The sequence below is a fragment of the Lonchura striata genome, chromosome 6 (assembly GCF_050655825.1).
Source record: "Lonchura striata isolate lonStrDom1 chromosome 6, ASM5065582v1, whole genome shotgun sequence".
In the NCBI taxonomy this organism is placed as follows: domain Eukaryota; kingdom Metazoa; phylum Chordata; class Aves; order Passeriformes; family Estrildidae; genus Lonchura; species Lonchura striata.
The window spans coordinates 29,689,784-29,714,097 of record NC_140708.1 but is presented as its reverse complement, the minus strand read 5'-3'; the positions used below and the strand labels follow the sequence as shown (position 1 = coordinate 29,714,097).

The 24,314-nt window shown below is 43.6% G+C and overlaps 1 long non-coding RNA gene across 3 annotated transcripts in view; it reads left to right on the top strand.

The window, feature by feature from the left end:
- Positions 1-47: 47 nt before the first annotated feature.
- Positions 48-24,314, top strand: part of LOC144246612 (uncharacterized) — a 45,832-nt gene continuing 21,565 nt past the window's right edge. For 2 of the 3 annotated variants that reach the window (XR_013340267.2, XR_014956165.1), the window contains exons 1-2: positions 48-594; positions 12,782-12,835. This is a non-coding gene — a long non-coding RNA (uncharacterized LOC144246612). Of the gene's footprint in view, positions 12,836-24,314 lie in introns of all 3 variants that reach the window. The other variant, XR_014956164.1, reaches the window with a different exon arrangement.

The window sequence follows — 24,314 nt, the reverse complement described above, 5'->3', positions numbered from 1 at the left end:
TTTGGTATGTGTGCTCCTGGCCGAGAGAAAGCAGCCGTCATTCCCCGCTTCTCCTCATGTATATGTACATAGACTCGCGTTTACAGCGACGTGGGTGCTCCTCGCCCTGTGTGTGTGCGTGCACACACACGCACAAAGGCTGGATGTCAGCCACGGGTACCGGGGCACGAGGGAACGCAGCTGGGATGAGCGGCTCTTGGGTGCCTCCCGTGTGTAACAGCGTACCCACGGAGCCGGCCATCCCTCCAGAGCCGGCTCCGTGCGTGTGGATGCGCCCGTCCCAAGCGCAGCCTCCCGGCCGCGGGAACTCACGCGTGTGCGTGGGAATCCCAGCAACCTTGCCACCGTCCAGCAGGGGAGACTAGCAGGATTTGTGTGGGGCCAATAACGAAGAAAGGGCAGTATCTGCAGGCAGCTCCCTGCAGCAGCATCTCGGGACTGTGTCGGGAGAAGGAGCGAGGGGGATGTATTTCTTTAGGTCACGGCAGCGCAGCGCTCCCGCTCCCATCGCACGGATGCGTTCCCCCTGGCCAGGACACCTGTTTTCTGCTGGCAAAGCTCAAGAAGCCTTTGCTGCTTCAGCCCTCGGACAAGGTGTGAGTAATGGCAGGCTGTGAATGGGAGAGGGGGGCTGCTGCCGCCTCCCGCGGCTGCGGGGCGTCCCTGTGGGGTCACCCTTGTCATCGCCATCTGTGCCAGTGCCGCGTCCCTCCGGACCGATTCATTGCAGCAACACGTCGGCACTTTCTCTTCGGATCAAACCCACGGTCGACCTTCTCCCGTTCTCCTCCTCCCTTTGAAAAGTGTCGATAATTAGCGATATTTTTTTTTTTTTTTATCGTCCCACCCTCCTACTCCCCGCATCAGCCATTCTTTGCCGTCCAAAGACGGATCCACCAACTACACGGCTCCCCCCACGGTCCCCCCCCTCCCCATCGCCAGGCCCTGTGCGGGGGTGGCTCAACACTTTCTCCCGCCTACCGCGGGTCTCCCAGCCCGGCAGGCACAGAGGCAGGACCGGAGCTGGCACTGCCCGCACTGGGCAGCGGGGAGGTTTCTGGCCAGCGCTTGGTCAGCGCCCGCTGCAGAGCGCCCGGCTCGGGCTGGGGGCTCCGCGCAGCCCGGCTGCCGCAGCGGCCGAGGAGAGCCGGAGGAGGAAAGCGGGGCTGCACACAGCGCTGCCTGTTGCAAACGGGGGAGCGGTCGCTCAAGAGCTGTCCTGCAGGAGTGGGAAGAGCGGCCGGGGCGGCAGCCGGTGCGCTCACAACAGCGCTGACAGCCTCGGGAAGGAGGCGGGGGCCCTACCCACAAACGCGGCCCTTTATTAGCCTCAATTCCCAACGCAGAGAGGGAGAGTGGGAGGTGGGGGTAGGGGAAACGCGCCCACTCCCAACGCAACGGATGGTATTCCTGGCTTGGAATCGGCTCCTTTTGTGTTGTGCTGCCAAAATGTTTAGATGACATTTTATTTGTGTGGGAGCAGTGACGTGGGCCTGAGCCAGAGCTGCTCCACAAAACCTCAGGCGAGGGGATTTCACAAATGGCACACTCGTGCCAGGCGCTACCCTGTATGCACAGGGACACGCCAGCCCAAGGCTGCACACTGCTGCTGCTTGTAAGCAAACAGCAGGGTGTGGGGAACAGGAAGGACCCTACTGTCCCCCAAATTCCACTGCTGCAGGAACAGAGTTCCCAGGTATGTGGCATTAGCAGCACATATGCCACCCCAGTGTCTTGCCATTGCTGTGCAGCGTGAGGAGAGGCACTGCCCACCTAATGCCATCCTCTAGCAGTGAGGCTGCAGCTGTGACAGGTAGAACTTGTTCTTAAGTTATAATCAAAGTTTCTGCAGTCCCGCTGGACTCAGAAGCAGCGCACGGCTGCTCCTGAAGGTCTCTGCACATCCAGAATCCCAGGCACCACATAGTAAAACTACTGTGGTGTTGGCAATTGCACCTATTAGCCAGTACCCTGCAGTGCAGTCCACCCAGTCCTATTTATCTTCTCAGCCTTGCTGGACACTGCTTAGGACCTAGTCTATGTCCAGATCCTGATCAGTCACTCCTTTGTGCAGCAGCATCCTTGACTTCATGGCCACCCTGACCAAGACAGGACTTGTGGGCACATCTTATTTTGCAAATCCTGCCAGCACAAAGTGTTTCTTTGTGTCCACCACATCCCTCTTTGTCACCACAAGAGCCCAGCTGTGCTGGACATGGCACAGAATGTGAAGGTGAACACTTGAATGAAGCCTAACATTTTATTTAGGACAATACTTCCACCGTTCCAATAGCAGGTGTTTTCTACCCTGCAGACTGAAGAGCCATTACTTGCAATCGCCTCTGTGAGTGTCATCCTCACCTGCCACACTCGGGGATAGTCCCAGACATTCAGTGCCGACTATGTCAGTGAGATTCCCCAATCCCTAATTTCTCAAGACAGCCAGCCACAGGAAGCTCTGGTCTTTCTGAAACAAATTCTAAACTGCCTTCATAAGTGCTTGCTTATTGCTGTTAAATGATAGGATGCACAGCTGGGGGAGTCCCACCGATGATGTGGGACTGCGAAATAAAATCTCCCCGCTCCGCCTCAGCAGTGCCGAAGAGAGCAGCAGCCGAGCTCTCGAATATCTTTCCTTCCCTAGAAAACAAAGGTAATGTGAGCAACACCCCCATCTCCTGCACGATTCGCGAACTGCGTGCCCATCGCCAGCACACAGGAAAAGGGGCTTTTCCAGCTTGTACCATCCCTGTTGCAGGAATAACAGATTTAGTTCAAAACCTAGCCTCTTGCATGACAGGGTGACAGTGAGGATGTCATCTGACAACCCTAGATTTGCACAGTCTATATCCAAGAATAGAAATTGAACAGTTCAACACAGTATCCATTACAGGCTGTTTTAAGCCCTGATCTAATCCATTATGATCTGCTTTAATCCCCACCCAGCTGCAAACATCCATTAAAAGAAGCAGGGGTTGGTATTATATTCTGTTGGACCATGTTGATTTTTAATTGATGTAGAGAAAACCATATGCCCTAACACCAGGCAATGCAGAGGATTTCTAAATAAGTAAGTAAATGTTCTGGAAGGCAAATTGTGGCACAAATACAAAGTAGCAGAACATGCCTATAACCGGGGGGAGCTGAGTTCAGTTAAGGAGAGAAAAGCAATTGGGGGAGTTATGTTTGTTTGGAGGGGGTGATTTGGATGGAAGAAGACAAATGACACTATCTAAAGAAAGAAACAAATAGAGCCTGGCAATTGCCAAAGCCTTCAAAAGCAGCATTGATTATTTGGGGTTTTCTTTTTTTTTTTCTCCATTCCTATTCTGTGACTTTCATGTGGGAAAAAAATAATTGTTAAATGTCAAATTCTATCACACATATCAATAACTTCATCATCACCGCCTCCGCTGTAGATTGTAGACCTGCTCCCCAGTACCTCAACCCTTCTGTTTTGCCCAGCTCTGCCTCTCATTGCTCCATGTTCCTCTCCTCCTGCAGGATTGCACACACCCAGAACTCCCTGGAGGCCCACAGTGTGTCTCCCAGTCACTATCCCCAGGAAATTTCTAAGTGAGAGCTGGAACATGAAAGAAAGGAAGAGTTAGGTAAGAGATCATAAGAGGAAAATTTAGAGAAGGGGAAAAAAATTAATGTCCCAGCTACACTGCAGTCTTTTCACACACTCGTATCCTCCCCTGAAAGTCTCCTGAACTACTCAAGCCCTCCCAAGGGAGGAAATCCCACACATACTAAAAGAAAAATCAATGCTTGCTCCAGTTAACTTTAACCTATTTATTACGTGTGAGACCAGTCACTGGAAAACAAAGCAGCTCTGTGATAATGCTGTCTTGTTTACCAAGAGCCTGAATCTACCTAAACAAAAATCATTAAAAGCTGAAGTATCCCTGTACCCTCAGACAAAACGTCACCTGCAGGCAGGGCCTCCAACATTTTTGCTGGTGCAGTACCAGCCCCCTTATGGGCAGATTTTCTCTGAGCACAGCCAGGGTGTGCAGCAGTCTGAAACACAGCAGGCCCGTGGCACCAGCAGACTTGCTGCAAAGCTCCTGAACAGGGGCTGCAGAAAACTGCAGATGCTGCAAGAGCGAGTCTGGTTTCTGCACTGAACGATGAAGTGGGAGTCCAGCAGCCCAACACGGCAGCAGAAACACAGGAACCACATCGCAGCACACCAGAGGAGGTGTTTTACACAGCCTGGATCTAGGGACTGCGGCAGGACACTCGGTCTCAGCTGGTCTTGGAACAGGGTCCTCCCAAAGTGGATCCCCTCACTGCATCACAGCACCATGGTCTCTCTGATCAACACCACTGACACAGTGCCCCAGGGCAGGAGAGGGAGCCACAGGCCACGCTGGGACTGCAGCAGGTGGAGGCTTAGCCAAGTGAAGAACTCCTCAGGATCTCACCTCAGGCTCACCAGCATGAGCAGATGTCACGTCAGGTTTGGTGACCAACTTGACTGCATTCCTCCTTTGGACTTTATCTATCTGAACACTGTATCTGTGGGGGACAGAAGAGCCCCTTTCATTCAGGGATGCTCAGAAAGCTGCACTCTCTTCACCCACTGATAAGGCTGCCCAAAAGGTGCCCAACCTGCACAGTGCAGGTAAGAGGCTTGGCGAGACACAGAACAGGCAGGGGTGTTTTCAATTTTCTGGGGAAATTCAGCAGGTTTTAAGTCATGTTTCTAGTTAATGTTGAGTTTTGTTGTTCATCTTAAAGCTAAGATAAGAAAATCCCTTTCTGCTGATAATCAGCATCATCAGGAATGCCAAAGAGCTTATCAGAATGGAATGAGTTCACAGATTTGCAGCATATACAAAGATAAATTGTGCAGCACACAAGTTCACAGTGTCGAATTCACTGCATGTTGAAGGTTCCATATATTTTTATCTTAGAGATTCCAATCAGAAATACAGAATCCCTCATCTCCCAGATTTCAAATCATTTAGGACCACAGTGAGATACTAGACTTTCAGAAGCATTTGCCAAGTTTTTGAAAATATGCTCCTTAGCATTACTTAGAGAGCTCTGGATCAGGACATTTGAACCTTCAGCCCCTCTTTGTCTTCTGAATTCAATGAGCTCACCTAAAAGCTGGGTCCAACTATGCCACACATTATGAAGAGAGGACAAATGATGGCTTAAGATGTTACAATATCTAAGAATACTCTATGAGTACTGATACCCATTTGGAGAAAAGCTAATTAAAACCAGAAATGTGGCTACTGTTCATTAGATCATTGATTCAGAGAGACTAAATGACCCTCATCTTCCTTCCCATCCCAGGGTATGTCTCAGTCTTGCAGGTTTCCCGAAGAAAAGAAATCTTCCTTATTGTTAGAAATTTTTTGCACCTGTCATCAGATTTTCATTTCTGGTTGTAAATGAAGCCTCATTCCTAAGAGGGTTTAGGATTGGCTTTACAGCCACCAAAAGGCAGAGTTCAAATACTATCTTGCTGTGCAAAGACAGTCTTTGTGAAAATGAAGCCTCCCCTATGCTTGTTCCATTCCTGCAGAAACAAGACCAAAAAATGACAAAGTGCCTTTTCCCATCCCACAGAGCACACACTGGGAGAATGAGGCTGATGTGGTCAGTGACACAGCAACAGTTCTCTCTCTCTCCAAGACTCATCCCTCCCCAGTTACCTTTTTCCATTTTTTTTTTCTTCTTCCAGACAAATCTTTCCTTCTTCCACTCTTCCTCTTCCCTTCTTTGAGATAGATGTAGAAGGGGAAGGAGCTGGTATTGTTTCTCCTCTCTCCAAGCTAAATGCAAAGTGATTTCTCTGTGTGTGAGTGCACAGAGGCAGAATTTTCTTAGCAAGCTAGAGAGAAACAAGTCTGGCAGCAACCCCAGCTTTGATGGTGGGACTTCACAGGAGGATGTTGAACCTGCAACAGCTTGGTGCTCTTTTCTCTTCCACAACAAACACCACCTTTTAAGATTCTCACCTATGGCTATTTCCTTCCCTTCTTTTAAGAGCCCCAAACAAGAGAGGAATTGAACTACAGTACTGAGGAAAAACTTCATACTAGTCAACATGAAGCAAAGGTTGTATACTTAGCACAGAATAAACAATTCAAGAAGAAAATTAAGAAAAATAACACAAAACTACAGCAGTAGGTAGCTGTCTGTAGGCAGGTGTTTCTTCCCAAGCCAGTCCTGGCAGTCCCCAGATATCCTGTGCACTGAATCAGCAATAAATAACTCCTAAAAGAAGTCAGGTTAAATCAAGTATCATGTAAACAGAGATTGAAATATTCTGAAGGAGAGAGTCTCAGGCAAATGTGTGCTCCCAGCACCTCTAAGACAGGAAGTAGGAGAGAATTAAGTGGCAGCTTTTACAGTCTTTGCAAGAATGTCTTGGCCAATAGCTTCAACTCGCAGGGGACCAACTGAAGTTTCACCACCAAAGGAAATTAGGAAAGATAACACCATCGCCACAAAGAAAATAATGCAGACAGTGTGATGAATTCTGGTTGGCAAAGGCCAGACATCACATCTGTATGTATTTCCATGATAAAATTGCCAATTACTAAATTAATAATAATTTAAACTTTAGCAATGCCTAGAGTTTCTGTCAGGCTCCAGATAAAGGCCTGCAAATGCAGCAAAGCAACAATTCTTTCTCTGAAGTTTGGGTTATGACTTGAAGGGAACTTGCGTGTTGTTTTCAAGACAGAGTGAAAATGAGAACAGTTAAGGAGATTGATCTTCACAAAATAAAAATGTACTGGGGCAAATCAGGGAGTTCATCTGGGAAAGGAGGAGGAAAAACCTGCACAGGGATTTATTGCAATACAAAACCTGTCACAGGCAAAGGGTGGAGAGGCAAAAAAACCTGAAAGGTTTGGGAAGGTTCAAGGGAACCTCTTCCCTTGAAAGGCCACCTGACCACATTTGTTACTCCAACACAGAGTGTATTTATTCTATGTTCTACCAAGTGATTTAACAGTTTCCTTCTTTTGTTGGTTGTTTGAATCTATTCCTTAGCTTTGTTGCAGATGTCCACATTCCAGTGCAGCACTGCAGAGACCACCCTTGTCTTTTCTCCCTTTTCTGAATCTGCCCAACACTTGGCAATTTCAGAGGCACTCACAAGCAGAGGAGCAACCTCAAAAGGGTTAAAATTCAGGGACCCAAATGAAAATGCAATTAATAAGTCTGCTGCGTAAAAGATCCTGATGCTCATAATGCAATCTGCAAGGGCTGGACATTTTTCTTTGGGCTTCCTCCTCTCGGTGGCTGCGCTGCCGCACGGCGATGTCGTTAGCATTGATTTGCCGCAAGGTGCGTGTGCCACATCTGCAAGCTGCCAGGGGAAATGGAGGGAGTCTGTCTCCTTGAAAGGCTGCAATTACTTAATTATCCAAGGAAAATGACATGCAGATTTAACAGCACAGGGAAGGGTTAGGCACTCGCTTCCCCCATTCCCAAAGAATACAGAACAACCCTTCTCCGCTACGTGATCTCCATGCAAAGCTAACACTCCTGGTTTGTCATTATTAATTACCCAGCTCCTGTTCACTGGAATTCAGAGGTGTTGATACTTCACATCACCCCCAGCTATGCTTGCAATTCATAAATCATACTGAGAGGAGTTGCCAGGAGAGGAGAGAAAATACTAGAGGAAACTTGCAAGCATCTCTGAATAGGCAGCTGCTGCTCAAAGAGGCTGCATCCTCTGCACAGAGTCAGATGTAAACCAGGATTAGTGCTACAAAACAGCAAAAGACATGCCAAAAGTAGTCAGGCAAGACAAAGAAACAATGCATTCAGGCAGAAAAGTTAAAGGAAAGCAGATGGCCCTGAGGATTAACCTTTCATCTTCACATCCACAGGTTAGATCAGATCAGATGGTCTGATAAAAGCTCAAAGGCTCTATTATGATTATTAATCTGGAAGGGGTTGACTGTAGTTCAAACAGAGAAAGGTGGCAGTTCTAGTGGTCAAAACAGCACTGATTTCCCTTCTCCTGGAATTTAAAACCTCTTTCCCAGTTTTCCATTTGTAACATAGATCTGAAATTGCCTCACCATATCAAAGGCAAAGTTCTGAACCGGGTTTTGGCCATCCCACACCTCCTACCCCTTTATACAGATAGAAATTCCACAGGAAGTGTCCACTCTCCTACTCACCACAGTGGCTGTGCTGAAACTATAGTGTCCTTTTGAAGGAACTGAGAACAGTAAGTTTGGTACCAAGGAATTTCTGTTCTTAAGCCAGTTAAGAGACTGGTGACCACACCTTGTTATTGACCCCACTTAGTTGCCCACTGGCTGGCAACAGGACCACACCAGATGAGACCTGGGTTAAAAAAAAACAAAAAGAGGTTGGGAGCATCTGGACCCAGATTTAGCCCTCTCTGTGAATGCTCTCCATTCACAGGGTTGCCTTATTGGGTAGGCTTTTTCCCTCCCCTTTTCAAAAATAATTTCAAAGTTACAAGTAGTTGAGTCTTGAAAGCAAGGTTTGTTGGAAAGGAATGACAGCTTCTCATAGGGCTTGCAAGGTACCTCGAGGAAAAAGAGATACTTAAAGGCAGACAAGGCCTTCACTTGGCCACACAGCATCTCAAGTTCAGTTTTCTTATTTTGAGAGAAGGAAAGGATCTCTTTCTCCTTCCTCCTTTCTACATTTTGCAATTTAACCCAGAGAAACTAAAGATTTTAGGTCACTTTGTTCATTTTCCATTGTAGAGGGTGTATGTTTTCCCTTCCCTCACACTGCACCTCTTCAGTACTTTTTCAGCTTGGGAAGCTTGACAATGTGGTAAAAGAAACAATGAAGTAACATAGAAACAGAAAAAAAGAAATCAGCTGGAAGTTATTCATTCCAGTATTCTATAATATACTGAAGGGAAAAAGGGACAAAGCAGAGTTAACATATCATCTTCAAAAATCACTGCTCTGAAATTCTGAAATATTGAGATTTCTGGTCTCAATGAAAATCACGGAAAAGAGAGATAAAAAAAAATCACAAATACCCTAAGATAGGTAATATTCTCTTTAAATGTTTAAATTTTTCTTAAAAGAATTTTTAAACAATGTTTTTTATTAAATGAAACCCTGAATTATTGAGTAAATTTTAGAAACAGCAGGTTTAGCCTGACACTTTGCTTTCCACAAGTGGATTTCTCATTACTACCATAATAGCATTTTTATGTTGCAATTAACTTTTCCCCTTCCAGACTGAACAAAATATTTCTTATTCTTCCTGCTAGACTTCCCTCCCTAGTCCCTTCATCACTGCATTACCAGCACAAGAGATTCAGAAGCTTTAAGCTCGCAACTGAAGAGTTTTTCCTGCTTAGGTCTCTCATTGAGGCTCACCTTCATCACACAAGTAGACACAGGAGGGAGCTCAAGCAACCCCATTCACACTGAGGTTACATGTCTTCCTGCAGCAGCTGAAGTGATTTAATACCTCTAATTCTCAAATCAGGGTTCCTTTAGGTCTTGGGCTTCAATTTCCACACCTGCCAGAATAGAAGTCTCCCTTTTTAGCTAGCAAAACAACTGATATGTGTTCCCTCCATACCAGAAAAATAAAAATCTGTAGCAGAGTTGGCTGAGCTGAGAGCAGAGGGATGAAATCTTTGTTCACCAGATTTGGCAGCTGCAGATTTGGCTGCACACACACCTGCAGTGTAACACTGCTCTTAGTACTGCTGGCTGAACCCTCACTGCCTTTTCTATTTGCTCTTGCTTGTCTACTTTTTCTCCTTGCTAGACGTCACAAAGAAAACCCTAGGAATTTCTCTTCTTTAGCCTCCTCCTATTATGCCTAAAATGGAAGTCCATGGGTGCAGGCATCTCCTGGGGAACAGGGAGCAGGACTTCCTTCTCGTCAGAGGATTTTTGTATTTGTCCAGCCACCAAGGCAAAGCTCTTGTAAGTAATGCTCATTTACCCTTTCTATTCCTTTCTACAACAGATTTCATACCCCTTATTTTGTCTCCCTTTTCCATTGCCCTTAATAGGAGTATTTCATGGAATCATGAAATGGTTTGGATGGAAAGAGACCTTTGAAGGTCATCTGATTCCATCCTGCCTGCCATGGAGAGGGACACTTTTCATTAGACCAGGTTGCTCAGAGTTCCATCCAACCTGGCCTCGAACACTTCCAGTTATGAGGTATCCACAGCTTCCCTGGGGAACTTTACCAGTGTCTCACCCCTTTCATCATTAAAAAAATATTCTTTATGCTCAATATAAAATATCCCTTTTTAGTTTAAAACTGATTCCCTTTGTCCTGTCATTACAGATGGTCATGAGTCATTCCTGTCCTATAAATTCCCTTCATGTACTGAAAGGCTGCAGTGAGGCCTTCCTGGAGCTTTCCCTTCTCCAGGATGAATAAAACAAAAAGTTTCAGCCTTTCCTGACAGGAGAGGTGCTCCAGCCCCTGATCACTTTTGTGGCCATTCTCTGGACTTGCTCCAACAGGTCCTTTCCTTTCCTGGGCTGGGTGCTCCAGAGCTGGGCACCATACTCCAGGAAAGGTCTCAGAGAGCAGAAACAAATGGGCAGGGGAACCTCTCTCAACCTGCTGCCATGTTCCTTTTGATGCAGGTTGGATTTCTGAGCTGCAAGCACACATTATCATCTTATGTCCAGTTCTTCAGCACCAAAATAAAAATATTTGAAAGCACCTCTTTAACCCAAGTTCATAATCCTCATTAAAAATGAAGCAGTGCATGAGAATCCAAAATAAATTCTTACAGGCACCTAAAATTAATTCATTAAAGGGAGAACCTGCAGCCATTGCCCCCAGCAGCTACTGTCACCTGTTTCCACATCACACACACAAGGTCAGGGAGCCCTGGAGGCAGCTGACATCATTAAATGAAGATTTGGATCAAATAATCTCAAAGTAAATCAACTGTAAGCAGACACCAAGATTAAGTGTTTGCTCATTTGCCAGAACATGACCAAAAAATTTTTATTTTGGCACATATTTCTATAAAGAATAGAATAGGCACTGACAGTGTGGCCTATTATTCTAGGTTTTCCTTCTTTCTCTAACATGAACAGTGTCAGGTAAGTTCTGGAGACAAAGATAGTTTTGTTCTACCTTTTTCAAAAGAGGTTTTGGAGGATGTGATTATTTACTGTATTTCTGTGCAGTCCTCACACTACAAAACCTAGCTTAGGCATTACCTTTACACACCAAAGCAATAGTGATCTGTAACAGTTCCAGCACCAAGAATGAACCTGGATGTATTAGAAGATCCCAACAGAAATCACATGTCCAGGAGGACTTCATTAGTTATAAGGAAGATTATTGACGTTTATCTTCTTCCTTATTTCCCTAATTTCTGCTGCTCATGATTGATGCAGGGATGTGATTATTAGCAGCCTTTTTGGTGAGATGCACTGGCTGCTGCTAGTTGTCCTTTTCCCAGTTAAACCCATAGAGAAGTCCCCAGCTGCTGCATTATCTTTCAGACTTCTCATAATTTGCAAGGCGAGATCACTCTTCATTTGAAGGGGGAAAAACTGGCTTGATTTAATTTTCCATTTCTCCATTTCCCTTGTATCTAGAGGCCCAGTTTTAGAAAAGGTCTGTTTTTCTGCATTGAGATGGTGTACTTTACATCCCTGAAGAGAACAGACATTCCACATTACCATCTGAGCACACTCAGTGGGGTATTGGAGTGCAGAATTCTCAGTCTGTTCCTCTGCCTCATTCATTACTGAGCAAATACCTCCACAATGAACCAGTGTGTTGGCAACCCCATCTGCTCTGAATATACCCTGCCACCAGAGGAACCAACAGAATGTGTATGGCATTCCTGTCCCCTTCTTCCAGCAGATCCCAGAGGGCTTTGCAAACTGCATAAGTCTTAAATGGGAATGCAGGTTATATATTGATTTTTTTTTAAGTATTCAAAGGATGTAAAGTTAGAACAGGCTCAGCTGGGCAACTATGATAGTGTCAATGGCAAACTTAGCCAAAGAACCCAGAAACCTTGATGCTGTTCTGCCTTCTGGTCATGTCTTCTGCACCTTAAATTCATTTCGCTCACTGTTCTGAGCAAAAGTCTGAAACTTGTGACAGGGACTGCATTTCACCTCTAAGGGAAGTTTCCCCTTATTTGTATGCTCCCTTTCCCTATTCTACTGCCTCAGAAGTCTCATTCTGTCCCAGACTTGCATATTGGCTTTCCACAACCCTCCTCATCTTGCATGGTACATTGATCTATTCTTGCTGAGACTGAAGGACACAGGTGCCTGCAGGAGTAGCATTTATGCTGGTTTGCATAGCAATGATTATAAAGTCCAATCAGCAATTCCTTGCCAATATTTCCCAAGAGAAGCAATATTAAAGCCTAGATTTTTACAATACTCTCACTAACAAAAGGGTTTCATACTGGAAATATCTTCTTAAAATATGTGGGCACTGCTATTTAAATACAAGCTCCAGTCCTAATCCAGTCCTGAAGACTCAAACACCCAGGATAAAGTGTGAAAATCAAGCTATTTCATGACTACACAGTTCCCTGCCACACAAAACCACCTCCAGCCTCTGCTCACCCCTGTTTGCAGAGAGAAGTTCACTTATCTCTTCCAGAGACAACACATCCAGACACGCAAACCCCTGACAAGCCCAGCAGAGACTGATGCACTTTGCTTCCTTGCAGAATGCTCAGGGCACCTGCCCTGGCCTCCCTGATTGTCACCACGAGAGTCACAAGGGAAGGGATGTATCTGCCACCTCACTTCAACTCTTTTCTGTCTTACAGAGAAGAGAATGCAAGGGAACCTGAGGAAGGTGAAGAAGGAGGTGCAAAGAGGAGGTATGTCTTTACTGGTGATCAGAAGCATGAAACTGCTCATTTTGGTGCTTCTTTCCTCTTCTTTTCCTTCCCCAAGATTTTTTTTTAAACAGAATTCACAGAGGTCATCTACTTTTTCCTAGCTACTTTTCTACGTTTCTCTAGAAGAGGAAATAAAGCTGTATATTTTCAGCTAAACTATATTAGTTATTGAGTGTTTTGCATTGTTCTTAGCAGAAAGGCTAAATGTTTATTAGAAAATATTTTGACAAAGGAGAAAACTAATTTCCAGCTAGGTCTAGCTGTAAGAAAGGTGAGCATGGCTCACTGAGTCTGTAACGGTATCAAAGGTTTTAAAACATGCCAATTTAAAATCTAATCCCAGTGCCCTTGCATGAGTGGTCCTATTAAAGAGAGAACAAATTTACTTTTTGCCTTCAGATTTATACTGGTTGTCAATATAAGCAAATGAGAATGAAAGAAATTCAGAACCACAGCCTGTTCTAAGCTGCACCACTTCAAAGAAACTCGCCAGGAGATAAAGGATGTGCTTTTAATTAGCACTGGAAACACAGAGTTGAATCCAGAAGATATAGTTTTTAAGTTAACGAAGGTGGTATCATTTATACACTCCAGTATCTCTGAATCATACAATACATTTCAAAGACAAAAGTTAGGATGCCTCCCTCATTAGGCATTCATGGTAACTGCTAGGTATGCACTCACCTTCCTTTGGTTACTGAGGTTTAATCAAACAACTCTTGGACACTCCACCTGAACATTGTGTTTTGTAAGCATCCCTGCATCTTGGTGATGTCTGTGTGTAAGCATCAAAAAATGATTGCTCAATTCTCAATATTCTACCACTTGTGATATTTCAAAGTAAAAAAATTCTTCCTTCATTGGGAAATAATATCTAGGCTAAAATAAAATTGTGAAATACTAAAAGAAATCTAGCCTCCTCTATATTAATCTTAAAACATTTGTGATAGACCAAGGCATTGAACTTTCAGATCTAATGAGACCTTTTTGCTCTAAGTCCTCAGTTTATAAAGGAGGAGAGTAGGTTTCACCACTGCTTGGCCACCTGGCTCAGAAAAACTCTTCTCATAATTGCAAAACTGGAAGCCAAATTATTGCTTTGTCTGGTCCTATCAATGCTAAATCTGCTTAAATCCCCTGTAAAGCCTCCTTAGTATGGACACAAATTACAATCACCCTATGACTCCCTAAGCAACAAACAGGAAACTGGTCTGTGTGAAAATAAGACCTGCTGAGTGACTATCTCTTGTGAAAATCTGGCTATTGATGACAAGAAGACATAGAACAGGACAAAAATTGTCTCTGGTGTGGGCAGAACAAGATGTTGACAACATTTTATTGAAGTGTAAAGTAAACCTTGCTTTCACATAATAAAATCCTGATCTAAAGGTGGTCAGTGTTACAGTACATCTTGTATCCATATTTCTGGTCAAGTTGGTTTCTTACTGATAAATAAGAATATTGAGGTAAGACCAGTGAAGCCCAGAGCAGTAATCACAGATCATGCTTTAAATAGACCAACAGTTCCACTTGAGGACAAGACCCACTACCCATGTGCTCAGTCCTTGACAACAGAAGTTAAATAAGATCAGGGTCAATCTGTCTGCAATCCTCGTGCTTAGTCCAGCCAGCTTTCACATTGCTCCTTTAAACCAGCCCACACCTCAGTTTAGCACCCCTCAGACCAATGCACTGAAAAGAGAGGTTCATCCCTCTGCAGTCACTCTCCCAACCACACTGCCTCCAGTAACTACTCTAAGCATTTCCAGCTTTCCTCTTATTTCTTTTTTCCACATTGGTTTGAATCCTGCATCACAAATTCACAAAGCTCCTGTTGAGTTAATCTCAGAAAAAGGATCCTAGCCCAAAATGAGGTTTTCAACAGTTCTTGGCAGTGGCTTAAATTAAATTTCTTTGAGCAACTGGGACAAAATTTTACCAAAAGCTCTTTTAGGCATATCAGATAACCCCACTCCAGCTCCAACAGTATTGGCACTTTTCGCTGTACTGCACTTTGCCATCTTCTTTGCTCTACAAATGCCATGTATATTACAAATAATAGGCAGACTGAAATCCTACACCATTTCTTTGAGCCCTTTTTCTCCCCCCTCCCCCTAAAAAATACAGAGACAGCTGAAGAGCACAAAGATATTTATTTTCCCAGAAAGAGCAGTAGTGCTTTTATTGACTAATGCTGGCTTGGCACAGGAACTCTGATTAACTCCTATCATGTTAAGTCACGTTGTTTGCAAATTGCCTCCACTTCCCTCCCTCAGCCTCTCCACCAAAAAACCCCAAGAACATCCCACATATTCAAGGAAAAATGGTAGTATCAATAAAGGAAAAAAACTGAGAAGTTTCATTCTCACTTTTTAAAGGGCACGTGTTTCTTCAGAGGCAGAGATGATAAGGCTTTCATAATGTTTGCTGACCTGAAAAAAATACTGTATTTCCAGAAGTGTGATGGAATTCTATTCCATTAATTCATTTACATTTCATCCCCCATAAGATTAGGAACAGAACCCTTTCTGTCTCCCCTGTCAGCTGACATTCCACATCACAGCTAGGCTGAGGCCACTGTCATGCCCCATTAAGCATTAGAGGACTTTGCTCAGCCAATACAAGTATTTAAAAACTCCCTAGAAAGCACATTTATCAAATGGACCCACAGTTGTGTAAAATCAAAGTTTTTATATGTACCATATTTAATACGCAATGGACTGTCAAGCACCTCCAGCATGCCAAATTGCCACAGCTCATTGCATCTCCTGGCTTATGAAAGACACGTAGAAGCACAGCCCCTTTGATATGCCTACTTTTTCCATATTTTTATTTCCTCAAAAAAAAAAAAAAATCAAAGATCAATTCTAAATATAGAAGCAACAGACAAAATTTAGCACAGAACATAACCTAAACAGGATCATAACATCCATGTCAGATCACAGCAAGACTTATTCACCTGTGTGGGAAAACTAATACATATATTCACATGCCCCATAAAATTTATGGCCTTCATTTTAAAACAAAGGTGACAAATACTTGTGCAATTTAGAAAATGGACCACTTTTCATGATTTAGCAGAGACACACACAGCATACTGTGTTCCAATTACAAACTAAATGGCACACATTCACTGGCAAATGGGAAACAGAAAATTATTTGCTTTGAATGTGTTGAATCATAAGAGAGAATTTGAAGTGGCACAGCACAGAAAACATCTCCAGCATGCATTTAATCCACACAGATCAATGCTTGAGACTTCACGTATGAATTAGTGACCAGCACAACATCAAATGCTCCTGTTCACACCACAATAATAGCATTACACAGCCTGACAGTAAAACATTCATCTACTCATTGCTCTGTGTTTGCTGTTGCTGGAAGCTCCCCAGAAAGATCTGTCACTTTTGAACTCACGTGTGAAATATGCAGGGCATGGCCTCACATTCAATGTAACTGGCTGTGGCCAATTTAAAAGTCACATGAGAAAGATGGATAAAAGCTCAGAGTTTAATGCTGGGAAGAATTGCAGTGGTTTTCCAGGGCATGCCTCTCTTTCCTCCTTTTACCCTCCTTTGGCACTGGAACAGCCCTGGGCAAGAGGCAGCAGTCAGGTTGTACTGAGGGTAAAATAGAGCAACTCAAAGCCAATAACACAGGAAAGGCATTGGGACCAGCATCTGTCCCTGGGAGGTCAACAGCTACCAGAACACTGGTCCTGACTCATTTATGGCTTATATTGCCCTACCTCCATGACCTGTGAGAGAGTTGTAAATAAAAGCTCCACTAAACTCAAGGCATTACTCAAAATTTACACCAGGAGCTGAATCTATCAAGGTACATCCAAAGCATGTGGAGTTAAGAACATATATAATTATAGGAAAGGCAAACACAGCAAAATAGGGACTTAAAAAGGTGAATAATGAAGAGAAAGCAGCACTCAAGTTGTTGTTCATACCCTTCTACTTCCATGCAAATGAAACAAACCTGAATGCTTGCCTGAACATGAGGGTAGGAACAGCCATTCATCACATTTACTCCTCATCCAGCACCAGCTCCACAGCTCATCTTCCTGAAATGAGGTTTACAAAGGTGCTGAAACAAATAGAATATGTACCCTGCAGTTGTGTTTCAAACAGGAAAAGGTGTGCCCATCAGCAAGGGGACAGGCTTAGCAAATCCAAAACCCTGCAAACAGGAAAAACTAGCATATTATCTTCTAGAAGAAAAAAGTAAAACTACAATTTTAAAAATCCCTGTAGAATCAGGAAGAGGCTGGAATAATTCCACTGTCCTTTCTTGTCTCATTTGAACTGAATACAAGAAAGGCCTGAGGCAGAGCTACCAGCCAGGAGCACATCTCAGGAACACAAACCTGAGGAGAGATGCTGCAGAGGTGGACAGCTTGTGGAGATATGGGACCTCCCCACAGCAGCAGTGCAGTGTAACCCTCAACAACATCTTTGGAAAACACATTCCCTCCTCCACCAAAGCTCCAAAGCTGTGCATCATTCTGAAGTAGAAGAATAATGTCACGGTGGTTACAATCAAACCATACATTATGCCAAAAGGTGAAAAATTCAGCTTTGTATTATACATAATGTATATATACATTAAGGGTGATCCATGGATTCTTTCAAATCCCAGTCTCTCCCAAGTACTAAAAACAAAGTCCCAGACCTCCCTTCATATTTTGACAGAAATGGCAAATCTCAGGAAAAAAACAAACAAACAAACCAAACAAAAAAAGCAAAATCAAGGGGGCAAGCTCAGTGCAAACTCAAGAAAGCCTCAGTCTTTTCCCTAGACTGCACTTTTCATTCATTTTGTCTTACAGCACAGTACAAATTGCTGAGCTAAAGAATCTCCTGATTTCAAACATAAAAGCACAGAGTAACAAGGCCATGGTCTGAAGGATCACTGCTTTGCCTTTCTCATAGCCAGACAATCCTTGCTCTGTTCTGCACAGAGAAGGAAACTGTCCACCCTGTTCACACCACATCCTCCGGGACAGATGAGCACCCAACATACCGAAGTGGCTTCCCCCAATACACTCCCTGAATTTTTAGTTATTTAAAAAGAACAACAGCAAACAAAAGCTCAATTGTGAGTACATCCTGAACTTAAAATCATCTAGAAAAGACCTTCCTTCATTCCCTGCTGTAGCTTTTTTTATCGCTGCCAGCTACACCGCAGTGCCCTAGGGTAAGTCACAAAATTCTCCATTCTTTTGAGACAGAAATAGTTCAGTTTAGAGAAGGAGCCATTGTCCATGTGACGAGATACATGTACCTGATGTCAGCACTGGGTTTGGGAAATAGGAAACCAAATTGAGAGAGAAGAGGGAGAACTTCATTGTAATACAAATGCACCCACATCAACAGGATTTGGTTTAGTACTCTGGCAAGAACTCCTTACAGAGGTACTGAAAATGCACTTAAAGATCACATCACACCTGGGACTCTGTGATATTGGATGTGATGCAGAGACTGTCACTGCCAAGAACTGTTTTCATACTAAGCAGACTGTATAAAGAATAGGAAGATAAATTAATAATCTGTAGCCATCAAACCAGCACTGCCTTAAAAGAGCTGGAGAGCAAATGCAGATTTCATATTGTGCATGAAGGAGCAGCAGGTATCAGACACAGTGCAAACTACCTGAGAGCCTGTCTCATGCATCCATGCTTAAAGAGCTCATACCAGCATAGCACATGAACCGGCACACCAAGTTAAGAATAAACATTACACATTAAAGTCTTCACAGGGTTTTGAATGTGGGGCTGTTGTGACTGAAGCACAGGACCTGGCAGTTCACCTCACTGAACCTCATACAACTGGCATTGCAATCCACCATGCCCAGATCCCTTGGCCTTCCTACTCCCCAGCAGATCAACATTCCTGCCCAAGTCAGTGTTGTCTGTACGCTTGGTAAGACTGGCCTCAATCCCCTCCTCCAGATCATTGGGAAGGATGTGAAAGAGGCCTGGCCCCAGCCCTGAGCCCTGCAGAGCACCAGCCGTGCCTGGCTGCAGCAGCATTCAGCACCCCTGGGCCCAGGCACGCGGGCAGGCTGCTCCCCAGGGAGGTGTGTTCCCACCCATCCACCTGCAGATGGCTTCTCCAGGAGAATGCTGGGGGAGACGGGGTTAAATGCTTTACTAAAGTGCAGGCAGACACATCTGCAGCCTTTCCATCTTCCACTAGGCAGGTCAAGAAACAGAACAGGTTGGTCAAGCAGGACCTGTGTGTCCCAGGCCACACTGGCTGGGACTGATTCCCTGCTTGTCCCGTATGTGCTGTGTGATGTCACTGCTCCATAACATTGCCCAACACTGAGCCAAACACGCTCCTTTCCATTAGTCCATCTGTCTGTTCTGTGCCAAAAGACAGCACAGAACAAGAGTCAAACTCATTCCTCAGACCAGAAAGAGAGATGAATTCCCAAACACAGCACTCCAGTTTTAAATGCTCAGCTCTTACAGACTGATTTCTGATCTGACTTCGATACTGTCAGGATTGTGGTGGGAGGATCACACTCCTCAGTTTGACCCCTTGGCAGTGATCCCTGGAGCACAATCAGAGCAATCAGGCAAAATGTGGAGCACACATTGTAAAGGCAGGGTATGTGATTAGCTTTGAATCTCCATATCAGGTCTAAGTCAGCAGCTCCCAGTGCTTGTGGTAGCAGGGAAGGCAGATTCCAGCAGCAGCAGGATGGGGATGCTGGCCTGGCTTTCCACCATAAGAACTATTTCTGTAACAGCATTTTCAGAAACTGCATTTTAGGAGGATGTTACAGCCTCCCTAGTAAGGAGGGAAAGGGAATATGACAAGAACCAAGTAAGCCCACTCACATGTTCAAAGACAGAGAATTACAGTCTATAGCTCTGTTACGAAATGGTAACTCCAAGCCTCCAGCTGTCTTCCCTTGCCAGAAGTTAGCAAGCATCTGCTACAAGCATGCACCTCTGTGGCTTGCTGTCAGGCATCACCAAAGGCTGGAGAGATGGTAGATCTACAAAGAAAGCAGAGACTCAAGGACCAGCATTTATGTCACTTCCCTCCCTTTTCCAGGGTAAGGACCAGCATTACAGTCTGCTGAAACGTCCAAAAGAGGAAATTAATTATATAATTGTTAATGATTTTAATTAATGTTTCTATTAGATTTTGCTGACAATTGTCATACAATTTAAAACTGGTTGTGGATCAAATCAAGGATAAATGCACACAATCTCCTCTGTGCCAACCAGCCTTCCCCAGCTCCAAAGATTCCCATGCTGAAAGCATCTCTCTCCATCACAGCTGCCACAAAGCCACAGCCAGACGGAGCTGGGACAGCAGCAGAAGGCAGGAGACTCTACAAGCACCATTTTCTTTTCCCCATCTGGGAGACTACTCAGATTTCAGGCTCTATTGTGGCTTCCCATCTTCCCAAGCAGGCTCTGGTAGCTGCTGCTCTGGGCTCCCAGCATTTCATGCTTCCTACTAACTCACACTGTGTTGTTACTTGCAGAAGCTAGATTGCCACATTTTCACCTTCTTATATGAAATTTTGGTTAAAAATAGAGCTAGTCTGGGGAGAAAGTATTTTCAAAATTTTAAATAAAATCATATTTTCACTTCAAATTTGTAAAAATCAGCAGGCATTCAGTTTTTCCCATAAAGAAGATTCAAAACTAAATTATGCATGTTTAATAATGGCAATTATTTTACAATCTTTTCTAAGCACTTCCATTTTGCCCCCCACTTCTTGCTGTCTGCTCCTATTTATGCAGAGACTTGAAAAAGTATGCAAGTTGCTCATTCCTCACAGCCCTGTCAGAGGGTTTGAAAGAATGTATTTTTCATAAGATAATAAGGACTTTCTTAAAAAGCTTTTATGAAAAGCATCATTGTGTTTATGCTTTTTAGAAGCAACTAAAAATTTTCACAAGCAAATTTGAAGTCCATAACCATTCAGCAAAAAGTTTTCCTTCAGAGAACTTCAACTACCAGCCCCTGAAGTCTGACAGGATGCTGTGTGGACTTGGATCTGTATTAACTCAAAAGCACTCAAGTTTCTTCCCTAGTCACATTTTTATTACTATACATAACTAGAAACTCAGGATTGATGTTGAGGCAATTTGACAACACATGCTCACCCTTAAGAAGTTTTTTGATTTTACAAGGGGCTATATATCATTGCACCTCAATGTCAATCTTCCTCAACAATGCTTTTGTTTCTCCCCAAAACTGAGACTGATTTCTTTTCCTACTGAATAATAAAGGGAGCCATGGGAATTTACTAGTAAATTCCCATAAGTCTTACTCTGCCTTTCCACTTAAAAAATTAAACTTAAAAAGTGACAGAAATTGGCCAAGGGCAAGAATGAAAGAATCATAGTGAGTGCACTGAAGGATCACAGTCAAAGCATGCAGTTAAAGACCAATAAGAATTGTGTTTTAAGGTAGGATCTAATCAAAAGAAAAGACAGAGCATGTTGTATTAATTGTTCAGCAGATGACAGCAGTAAAATACAGGAATAGAGGGTGAAAAACAGCTTTGCAATACATGAGGTGCCTTCTTTCCAATAAGAGAGAGCTGTTAGACAAGAACTCTGCTGAGGTAAAGCAGACAGTTCTGTCACCTACAGCCACAAAGAGTTACTAAGATCATAAGCGGTGTGAAACAGGGCTAACAGTACAATCAGGAAGAGAAAAAAACCCAAAAACAAAAGCAAAACCAAATGTGATCATTCTCTATATAAATCTTCAGTAATTATCACTAAGGAAAGAATTAATATGCACTAATATTTTAGCTGGGGAATATACAATGATTTCTAATCACAAGTGTTGGACTATCAAACAGCTTTTAGGTAACAGCGATTCCTAGCTTATTCTAAAATGAATTTAATCAGTTAATAAAACAGTTAATGTTTTTGACAGCACAGACCTGGACTTCTTGACACAGAAGATTTGTTCCACAAATTTTCTTTCATGTTTCTAACTCCTAAAGACTAAATGAATCCATGTTTCCATCTGCTGGGTTGAAACATTTGTTCAACAACAATATTCTTCCAACATTTATCATTGTCGCCTGCTCATTAAGGACGGGATATGGAATTACAGCTCTACCAAAGAAAGAATATATCTAGGCTCTTCCCATCTAAAAAGAATGCTCTTTCATCCTGTTATGTAAGTTTCCTTCTCCCCAAAGGAATCTCAAAACACTTAAATGCCATGCACTGGTTTACTGTACACAGAGATTTACCAATTATAGCATGCAGCTCCTCTGGGTGATACGTGTCAGCTGCTTTAACAGCCCACAGCAGACACACAGAACAGACAAGAGCATGTCCTCCTGAACACACAGAGGAGATTCTCTGGGAAACTGGAACTACACTAAACTTGGACTCTAGCCAGGACTTCATGTCTAACACCTCCAAATGGTCCCACAATATCTCTGAAGCAACAGGGAAGTTTGTTTTAGGCTATATCCAAATGAGGCTCTTGAGTTGCAGATGTCAGGATGGCACATAAGTGGTCTATTAAAAAAATTGATAAATTAGCATTAGGACCAAGGATCACTGTGAGGCAGGATAATGATATTTTTCCTAATTTACAAAGGGTAAACCAAGGCTCACTGCACCTAAGTAATTTCTACACAGTAGCAAAAGAAGTCTGTGGTGGATTGAACCCCAGTTTATACCCCAGTTGTTCTTCCTTTAGCTGTTCTTGAAGCCATCCATTGCTGCAAAGAATAAATATGAGGTTTATTTATGAAAATTAAAAACTCCCATGCTTAAAAAACGTATCTCCCCAAAATCCAGACTAATTTCTTAGGTTTCAACAACCCCTATTTCACAATTTCTAGAATCTGAAGGATGCAGGTACCCTGTCCTTTCATGAAAAGCTGCCTCCATATGTTAATTTCCATGACACCCATTTGTCTATGCACCACTTGAAAACAGTAGATTTATTTTTAGTCCAAGCTCTGCCACCAAAAGTAGTGAATACATTTGTCTTCCATAACAGCCAAAATAAAGTTTTGCACTTCCATGGTTTTACCCATCAAATGAGCTCCCTATGATGCACAAACTGATGCACCACGGGGGTCCATCAACAGATCTACTTCATGACAACAATGCATATAGACTGTGACTGAGCTCTCCCCATGGTCCCACAAGTGGAGCGCTATTTTCAACCTTGTTTTAGAGCTGGGGTAAAAGAAATCGAAGAAATTTGCTGCAGAGCGAGGCATTGAATTTAAATTACTCCATTTGCATGCAAAACTTCTAAGCACTATACCAATCTTTCCTTTACCATTAAAAAAAAATATATAAGAGATCACAATGTGCTCAGGTGACAATATCATACTTCTCTAAACTGCATATTTCTTAAACTAAAAAGCTTCAGATGATTGGAAATATTGATGTTCCCCAATGTCCTCTTGTAGCCTAATTCCTTTCCCCTTCCTCTACTCCACTTCCAAACTTTGCTGCATTTGAAAATGTCATCATTCACTTGGTGACACATCCCAGCCATGTAGGGTGGCAGCTGAGTCACCTCCCTGCTGTGACGAGGTGTAATAGTGACACAACTGCACAGTCCTTTTTTGGGCACTTTGTGTTGGAGGTTGCTCTATACAAAGGCTGGGTGGGAGGAACAAATCAGCCTGGAAGAACTCCACACACACAAAGGAGAAAGAAGGGATTGGAGGTGGCCCTGGCAATCAAGTTACATCTTCAAGCACAGTCAAGCTAAAGGGCATGTAGAGAACCAGGCACAGACTGAAGGACCAGGAATGACTCAGAGACTCCTTTGGGCTGACATTTGGCTGATATTTACTGAAGGCTCTGAACTAAAGCATCTCTTGAAGCATCTATGTCTCTCCACAGACTTTGTGGAGATACTGGGATCTAGCCTCACATCTTTGGCTTTGATGACAGCTTAAAATGTTTCTCTCTTTCTCCCACCAATTCTGTGTCTTCTAGTTCATGAGGAGGTTCACCTTCTTCTCAGGCCTGCTAGTAAGGCTATTTGTGGGGTTCTCCTGGAAACTGGAAAAGTAAACTATCCAAATTTAAAACATCCCTTTTGTCAGAGGAAAAAGGGCCAGAAATCCCTTCATCCAGCTTTGCTGTTGAAGGCAATGGACCAGCACCACAGATTACCTAAAATTCCCAAATCTTATTCTGTTTGACTATGCCCTCATAGCCATGTCAGAGAATGTTTTACAAGGCAGATGAGCATACAGCACCCACAGTAATAACTACTGCCTAAAGGGCAATGGAAAAGCACCGAAAAATCAGACTGTTCAGCCTAAGCTGGACTTTGATGGGTAGGTGGGAAAAAACTTGTTCCAAACAGGTGACATCACGTAATCCCAAGTACACAATTTTGCCTTGAGTCCTTGAAGGCCGAACCCCCACCCCTCGTATATGAGAGAGAAGCTGAACTCGTGGTGCTGAACATCC